Raw genomic sequence first — 8693 nt, 5'->3', positions numbered from 1 at the left:
AAAAAAAAAAAAAAGAAAAAACAGCCAAGGGTGAGTAAACAATCAACTCAGAGGTCCTTTTCCAGTTTCAAAGCTCTGGAATAGTGATTCCATTAAGAACAGCTGTAACTAAATGGGATTTTTCCAAAGTGAGGGAGCTGTGTATTTTCCAGAGGCTGATTTTGGAAAAGTAGAACCTATGCATGTCAGCCACTGTCAGAAGTGGTTTGGATAATCTGGAAGGTATTGTGTGACCTTTCTCTTCTTCCTCCTCATTCTCTTTATCCCCTCCTTCTTACTTTTGTTGTCTTCTCTCTCCACTTCTTCCTTCTCCTCCTCTCCCTCCTGCTCTTCCTCTTAGTCTTCCTCCTCCTTGTCAGGAGCTGTTTGGGAATATGATTTGAACTTAACCATTGCCCATTGCTAAATCTGTAGTGCTTTTAAATGTCAAAGGTCAAAGTATCAGTTCACACAAAACTGAATGACACTACACTCCCAGATTTCCCTCGTTTTTTATTTCATTATATACAAAAGAAAGTCTACATTATTTAATATGATTTTTAATCCTATGAACAGAGCTTATCCTACCCTTTATGTGTTTCATGTGTACTACTCTCTTGCCTACCCATACACTCAAAACTCACACACACTCATACACTGTGCTTGAACTATCCTTGACTTCTTGCCATTTCTAGAAAATGTTTTATACTTACATGACCACAACTCCTTACTCATACTGTTTTCCTGAACTTGAGGAAATCTGAACAAATTAGGGCCCAGATGAAATTCTATTTTATTTATTGAGAAGGATTTATTTATTTCTTGAGAAGGATTTCTCAAGAAATACCAGCCCTCCAAACCTTTGCACTTCTACACAGTGCCACTAAGTATGACTTTGGGCCCCTTGGTCTTTTTGTGTTGAGTGATTATATGTATACATGCATGTTCATTGTGGCGTGCTTATTGTGGTCTTCTCTGTTCATAACACTTACCTAGTACATGCTAAGCACTTAGTAAGTGATTTTTAAAATTAAATGATAGATCTTTATAGACTACATATAGGTATATGCTTCATACTAATGTATATGCTGGAGGAAAAGACTTTCTAGAAGAAAAGTTATCAAATGGTAGATGGTTGTTCTTAAAAATTATATGAGAAATATAAGTGTAGTTCCAGTCTAAATCTAGAATCTGGGCTTCAGTTTAGCAGGAAACAAGCAGAAGACAAGAATTTTATTGTGATGAGCTGTATGACAAACCTCCTCTGACTTCCTGAAATTTATAAATATACTTACATTAAGCCAGCAAGCTCAAAGAACAGGTTTTTTAAAATGTCTTCATAAGCCCCTGGTAAACCAAATGGAGATCTTATGTAATACTTTCCTGTTGCTGCTATAACCAATTGCTGCAAATGTAGTGGCTTGAAACAACATAAATTTGTTCTGGAGGCCAGGATTTCTTCCAGAGACCCTAGAAAGGATTCACTGATCTGCCTTTCCCACCTTCCACAGGTCACCTGTACTCCTTGGCTCCCGGCCTCTCTTTTCATCTTCAAAGCCAACAGTGCAGCATTCAGATCTCTTCTTTCTGACCTCTGCTTCCCATCTCCTATCTCCCAGTCTCCTCCTATGACCCTCTTTCTCCTGCCTTCCCCTTTGTCTTATGCAGGTTCTTTGATACATTGGGCTCACCTGGATATGCAGGATATTCTCTCCACTTTTAAGACCCTTAATTTAATCACATCTGCAGACCCCTCTTGGCATATAAAATGACATTGTCACAAATTCCAGAGATTAGAGTATGGATGTTGGACTCTTCTTTTGGAAGAACATTAGTCTGCCTACAATATCTCATGATATCAGAAAGAGCTCATCTTTTCTAGGTATTTTAATAATCCAGATGGGTGGTCTTTTATATTTTAAATTAATGATCTATCCAGGATCATTTTCTTTCCTTGCTTTATTCTTGCCTTCCTTCATGTCTACCCTTCTCTCCTTCCTTCCTTTCCTCCTTCCTCTCTTTTTGTAGGTATTTATTGAGTCTGTGTATCAAGCACTGCTTTTAGCCCAAGTTAGTTATACCAGCATAAATCACTTGACTATCTATTACCCCTTTAACTGTTCTTTCAAGACAAAGCTATTGGGAGAAGACTGTCACCCAAAATGATAATGTAATATAAAAGCCTTCCATAAACAACTTTGAGCCTCATCATTTTAGAACTCTCGCTGAACACTGAAACATGCAGAGCATAGGCAAAGTGCCAACAAAGGGGCTGCCCTCCTGATATTTACATTTTTGACAGATGAAACTGTTGCCCAGATACACGAAGAAGATTCTGACAACCGAACAAGAGCCTGAACATGTATGCGCATTAAAAAAGGAAATGAAGCTGGGCACGGTGGCTCATGCCTATAATCCCAGCACTTTGGGAGGCCAAGGCAGGAGGATGGCTTGAGCCCAGAAGTTGAAGACAAGCCTAGGCAATATAGTGAGACACCATGTCTGCAAAAATTTAAAAATTAGCCAAGCATGTGGATACATGCCTGTGGTCTCAGCTACCTGGGAGGCTGATGTGAGAAGATTTCTTGAGCCTGGAAGGTCAAGGCTGCAGTGAGCTGTGATCACACCACTGCACTCCAGCCTGGATGACAGAGTGAGACTCTGTCTCAGAAAAAAACAAAAAACTCACAAAATTAATGAGCGAGGGGCTGACATTATTTATAAGCTGTTTGTGGTATGCCAAACAAGGGCCTGTCACGAAAACTGCATTCTAGATGAGATGAGGTTTGGGGAGTAGGGGGAGAGGGGGAGACAGATATTTGCCTAGGCGTCACAGCTTCCTGAATTTGCAGTTTCAAATGACTGCCTTGGCAGTCTCTCATGCATTAACTCCCTGTCGCCAGGTCCAAAATAACCAGGGACTGGCAGAGGCCTAGAGCTATTCCTTCCCAGATTTGTAGCATTGTTGTTGTTGTTTTTTTTTTTCTAAACTCCACTTGTAGAATGTTGAATGCCAATCCAACTTGCAAAGCCATCTGATACAGGCACATCATCCCATAAGCATTTCTGACAGTCAGTGTCACTATGCATCTTTTTTATCACCCTCCTTTTTACAAGGTATCACAGATAGCACGCGAAGTTCAACTGTGATTAATAGGACTCTTTCACCATTGACTTCACTGGGCTCCAGCCTACTAAGAAAAATGCAGCTGCTGATAAATCTCATGTGATAAGAGCTGTGTTATGTAAGCAGTTCGGGCAGGCGATTCAGCGCTTATTATTATGACAGGGTGGTAGTTTGCAAAGTTCAATTGAATTGACTAGGCCACTTGTCCAATTGATTTTGCTTCTGTTGAGTGGGAAAAACAAATGCTGAAAGTACCAAAACCCATGTTTGCATGATAGAGATTATCTGTTTGGAGGTTGGTGTATATTTTTTAAAACTATTTTTAGAATATTATGCAGACTTTGAAAAAAATGTTTCTGGTTGTCCTTGTTTTTTTTCTTCTTAGAAATTTATACATCAAAGCTTCTGGTAGAATACTGAAACAAAAAATTTAAAATTGAGAAACTTTTCAGAGAAAAGATGAAAATGCAATTGTTCTGTGTAGACTTTTTTTTTCTTTTTGAGACAGAGTCTGGCTCTGTCACCCAGTCTAGAGCACAGTGGTGTAATCTGGGCTCACTGCAACCTCTCCCTCACAAGTTCAAGCGATTCTCCTGCCTCAGCCTCCTGAGTAGCTGAAATTACTGGTATATGCCACGATGCCCAGCTAATTTTTTGTATTTTTAGTACAGACTGGGTTTCACCATGTTGGCCACGCTGGTCTCAAACTCCTGATCTCAAGTGATCTGCCCGCCTTGGCCTCTCCAAGTGCTGGGATTACAGGTATGAGCCTCTGTGCCTGACCTATATAGACTTTTGATGCACAGGCTGTATGTGGGGGGAAAAACAAAAAACAAAGACAACTAGAAAATTGTTTTTCACAGTCTGCATAATATTCTAAAGGTGGTTATAAAAAATATACCAACAGCCAAACAGATAATCTCTATCATGCAAACATGGGTTTTGGTACATGTACATAAGATTTATGTATAAAACAGCAAATTATTTATGTTACTAAATTTCTAAATGCCAAGAGATGTCAATGGTGGAAAATCACCTTGGGTTAGATGGGAGCAGAAAGAATGTAGACATTCCTTCATGGCATGACTTGCTTACTGGACACGTTCTGAAGGAAATTGAATGGTGTATGCAGGGTGGGGAGGGCATGGCGCAGGCACCCCTGTAGATTGAATTCTCTTAGGGGGTGAGTTGGGGGAATAATTTCATCTCACACCATAACTTTGAGCATAGCTAAAAAATACCATGTGGTTACAGAACAGTGTTTAGTTATAAGGACCAGTTAGATCAGTGAATTTGGATCTTTCTGAGACTAACAAATAGAAAACAGAGACTTTGTTTCACGTATAAGATTTTTGTGGGTAAAGAAGAAAAGCAAGATGCCCCTTGTCCAGCCTCATTCAGCAATTCTTCTGTGTGTTCCATGAACCTGGGGCTGAAGCCACCCTGGAAAGTCTGCATGCCCCAGGCTTGAACAGTGTTTTCATACCTCCATGCCTTCGCCTGATCTGTTCTCTCCACCTGAAATACTCTTTTATTCTAGCAAACTTGAACTTGCCCTTCAAGACCCAGAACAAATAGTTATTACCCTGTGTCTCCAAAATTAGTAACTCTTTTCTGAAACCCCTTAGCACATTGTACATAAATCTTTTATAATTGATTTGTCATTTATCTACACCATGGCCTGTCTTCCTCAGTAGATCATAGGCTTCTTGGGGTAGGAACCATGTCACTCTCCTCTTTGTCTTCCTACCCTACCCAAGCAAATCATAGACTTTTAGTGCTTATTAAATAATTGAATGAGTTTGTGCCCAGAGAAGGGACCCCGACCAGTCAAAGGGACAGCCCATCACCTTCATTTCTTCTCTGGTCAAAAAATGCAGAACTCTTAATGTAAAACCTCCTGTGATGAAGAAAGCAGAAAGAGGTTGCGCAACTTAAAATCCCCTAATATAAAATGTTCATGTGGGTAGACCCAACAGAGAAGAAACTAAGCCTAAGGGATTTTCACTCTGAAATCCATGGATTTGCTTTCTTGTTGTTTTCACCTGTTCCCAGTAATGCCATGTGATGGAGGCATTTCACGGGGGTTAATCTACACATAATGAAGTTTCAAAGAAATCATATACTGTACTCCACTTACGGGGCTCTGAGGTTTTTCTTTTCTAGGCAGCATGATACAAAATAGTGATAAATAGGCTGATGTTTATCACTGCAGGTAATATCTTTTAAAATAACATTTTTTTGCTATCCCTAAGCAAGTATATATTATTGTGAATGGTTTCTTCATTAAAATAAGACGTTTTGCACATACTCTGTCAGAACTGGAGAATGTCTGATCATCAGAAACATGCAAGATTCGGTGATATGTTTTCTCTCAAAAGACCTCCAGCAGTCTCTGGCCCATGTCAGCCTGACTTTTGCTTTCTCATAAAAGTCTAATAAAACTCTGCAAATGTGCAGATCTCACCTGGCTTGGGCACTGATATTAAGAACTTAGTTCTGCCACCTCCGGGTATATACCTGCTGGCCACGAAAACATAAAGCATCCTTTCTCACCTGCCCCAGCCTTAGGAGGGGGCATAACCCAAGAGTATTGCATGGGAGAGTCTTTCAGAGTAACACAACTTAAACTCTGGTTCTGATTCTAGGAAAAGTCCTTAGCCCATCTGGAATTTTCAGGAACCATTTCTCTTCATGAAAAAGTGTAGTCTTTCCTGTGCATGATAAATTTGGGGAAGCTGCACTAGGAGAGTCCTGCACCAATGTGGATCCACTTTAATCTTACTCTTCTATGCTAAAATCAACAGTATGCAGTTTCCTGAAATTGAAACAATGGGATCAGGGTCACAATGAGGAGGGTGTTTTGTTTTGTTTTGTTTTGTCCCAAATTGCAACTGATAGAATTTTAGTGGCATGTGGTTATGGTGAGTTCTTGTGACTTTTTTCTCTCTGGTTCAAAATGAGAGTCAAATGAATAGCCAAAGAGAATGAGAATAGTAATATATGAGGTTTGAAGATGATCTAAACACATATTGGCCAGCTTTCTGGAAATCAGGGGTATTTCTATGTAGCTTTGTATCTAGGCATGGATCACGCAAGGGTGAATTGTCCACATCACGGGTAGTAAGGTAGAAAGGAAGGCCCACAGACTGAGAATTAAGGACGTGAGAGTGCATGAGCCCCTATGCCTCACCATCTGCTGCTCTAGGCCAACTTACAAGACTAGCTGAGCTTTCCAAAATGCCATGGCAAAAAAATGCTTTGTCAACTAAAAAACATAGTATAAAATTCAGTTGTGCATTATTACAATCCTTGAAGTGATTACTTCATAACTTTGCTGATTTTACTTCATAATTTTGCTGATTTTCCCCATAGCCTGATGGAGATGGATGAAATTTTGGGTTGTTTAGGATTTGCCCTTTTGTTGAAGGAAAACTTCCTTCCAAGCACTAAGCACCTCTCTGCCTTGGAAGGTAGAGCTTTTGCTGAGAGGTGAAGCTAGTGTTAGTTGTTCTCCATATTCATGTGCAAAATGTGTCCTCCATTTCCACAACAGAGAAGAGATAGGAAAGTGATTAAAGAGACCAGCATAGTGGGGAAGTTAAATACTTATACTTAGGTTTTTTTTCTCATAGGTTTAAAGTGATTTCCAGATGATTAGATATATAGACTCTAGGTAAGAACAAATGTAAGTAATTTTTGGATTATCTTTTTAGGATTATTTGTATTGTTTTTCCCATATGTTAATGTAACCAACTGGGAATAGACTGTTGTTAACTCTCATATAAATTCTTAGCCAAACAAGGGCATCTGCAGAGCAGGCAACACTCCTTACCCTGATAGGCAAGCTCCATGGAAGAAATGCTGTTCCTTCCTCTAAGACAAAGTTTAAAGAATTGCTCTTAACATTGTCCATGACAAAATCTCAAACATTTCCCTTTCATCATCATCATCATTGTTATCCGAGGCAGCAGCACCTTTTACTGAATTTCTTCTCTGTGCCAGATGCAGTACTAGGTACTTACAAACATAGCCTGAATTCTATCCTTGCAACAACCCTGAGAGGTATGTGTCCTATTTCTCATTTTTCAAATGAACCAACAGCTGCTCAGATGATGACGTGACTCGGACATGAGCTTTTAGGAGGCAAAACTGGACTTCAACCGAGACTTGACTTTAGGCCTCAGTTCATTCCACGACTCGGTGTGGCTGCTTCGATGTTTATTAGCTGCACAGGCAGTCTGGATAGATTTACAGAGTAACAGGCCTCGAGGTCAGATCACCTCTGGCTTCTGGTCTCCATCCTGTCACTTATTACCTCTGTGATCTTGGAAGAGTCTGTTAATCACTCCGAGTCTGTTGTCTTATCTGTAAAGTGGTGTTAAATTGGGCCGTCAATCCTCGCAGGATCACTGGGAGGAGCGAATGACACAGTGTATCCTGAGTGCTAGAAAAATATAAGGTCTGACAACCATTCCCTTTTGAGCAGTACTGCTTGCTAGGTTTATTCTTTAAAATATGTTTACCTTAATGATTTTCCATTATTTCAAGACATGGGACATTCATCAAGTAGCACAAGCAATGATATGCGAAAAAACCTTTATTTAATTAGAGCCCAAATAAATAGAAACTCTTGTTTGGGGTTGCTTTCTTAAATTCCACTTTTGAGAGCAAGACAGAATTAAGAAAGTATGACATAAGTAAGAAAAGAAGGGAATGGCATAGATTTGCTAAAACCCAAACAGCTTCTAGAATATCTTTAGGGTCACAATCAGGTTTAGGCAGGAAGCTTCCCTAGAGACTAGAGATGTCCAGTCGCTTGGCCAAGGTCACTCACCCACCTGGACCCAGGCTCTGGTGCTCTACCCCTGTGATTGTTCTTTCTGCCTCGTCCCCCAGAGCTGCTCATCCCCTTGGCCTGATCTGGAGCACATACTCCTGTTCAGCATGAGAGCTCCTCAGATCCCCTCCATCCACAAATGGAAGGCACCCTTTTGTGTTCCTGTAGACTGAGCCTTCTCACAGTGAATTACTTCACAGTTAAGAGTTTCAACCACAAAGTCTAGAAATGGAAATATCCGTTTATCAAAATGTCCCATTCCCCATTCGTTCTCATTAGTGGAGTTTCTATTACTGTTATTTGCCTTCTAGAGGAATGGAAAAATTAGTTCCCATTGTGATTTGAACTATCTGGGTCACACTGTGAACTTGGACAACAGGTCATTCCCCAGATCTACCACCAGGCTCTACATGTTGTTCCAATTCACTGGAAAGCTGCCAGCCTCACTCCTGAGTTCTGTAGAGCTACCATGGAGGAAGGCATTGGGGATTAACATAGAGGAAGAAAAGCACATAGAGTTTATTTTTGTTGTTATTGTGTAAAGCTAACACAGGAAAATGTGTTTGTCAAGCAAAATGGAGCCTGGTTATCCCCTACATTCAGGGGGACGTGACAGGACTTGAAAGTCAAACAAAGAAAGAGGAAAACGTTGATACCATTTTTGGTCATCCTTCTTAGGATTGTTTTCTCTTCATTGTATCCTTTCTAATACTAGCTCCTTGTGGACACCATGCATAACATTAGAAC

At 40.2% G+C, this 8693-nt stretch overlaps 1 long non-coding RNA gene across 3 annotated transcripts in view; it reads right to left on the bottom strand.

The window, feature by feature from the left end:
• Positions 1-8279, bottom strand: part of LOC119468020 — a 23068-nt gene extending 14789 nt beyond the window's left edge. For all 3 annotated transcript variants that reach the window (XR_005196652.1, XR_005196651.1, XR_005196650.1), the window contains exon 1: positions 7948-8279. This is a non-coding gene — a long non-coding RNA (uncharacterized LOC119468020). The remainder of the gene's footprint in view (positions 1-7947) is intronic.
• Between the last annotated feature and the right edge of the window lie 414 nt (positions 8280-8693).

The sequence above is a fragment of the Cebus imitator genome, unplaced genomic scaffold (genome assembly GCF_001604975.1).
Source record: "Cebus imitator isolate Cc_AM_T3 unplaced genomic scaffold, Cebus_imitator-1.0 Scaffold368, whole genome shotgun sequence".
Taxonomy (NCBI): Eukaryota; Metazoa; Chordata; class Mammalia; order Primates; family Cebidae; genus Cebus; species Cebus imitator.
Note: the sequence above shows the minus strand (reverse complement) of the source record. Positions and strands in the feature narration are given on the sequence as shown.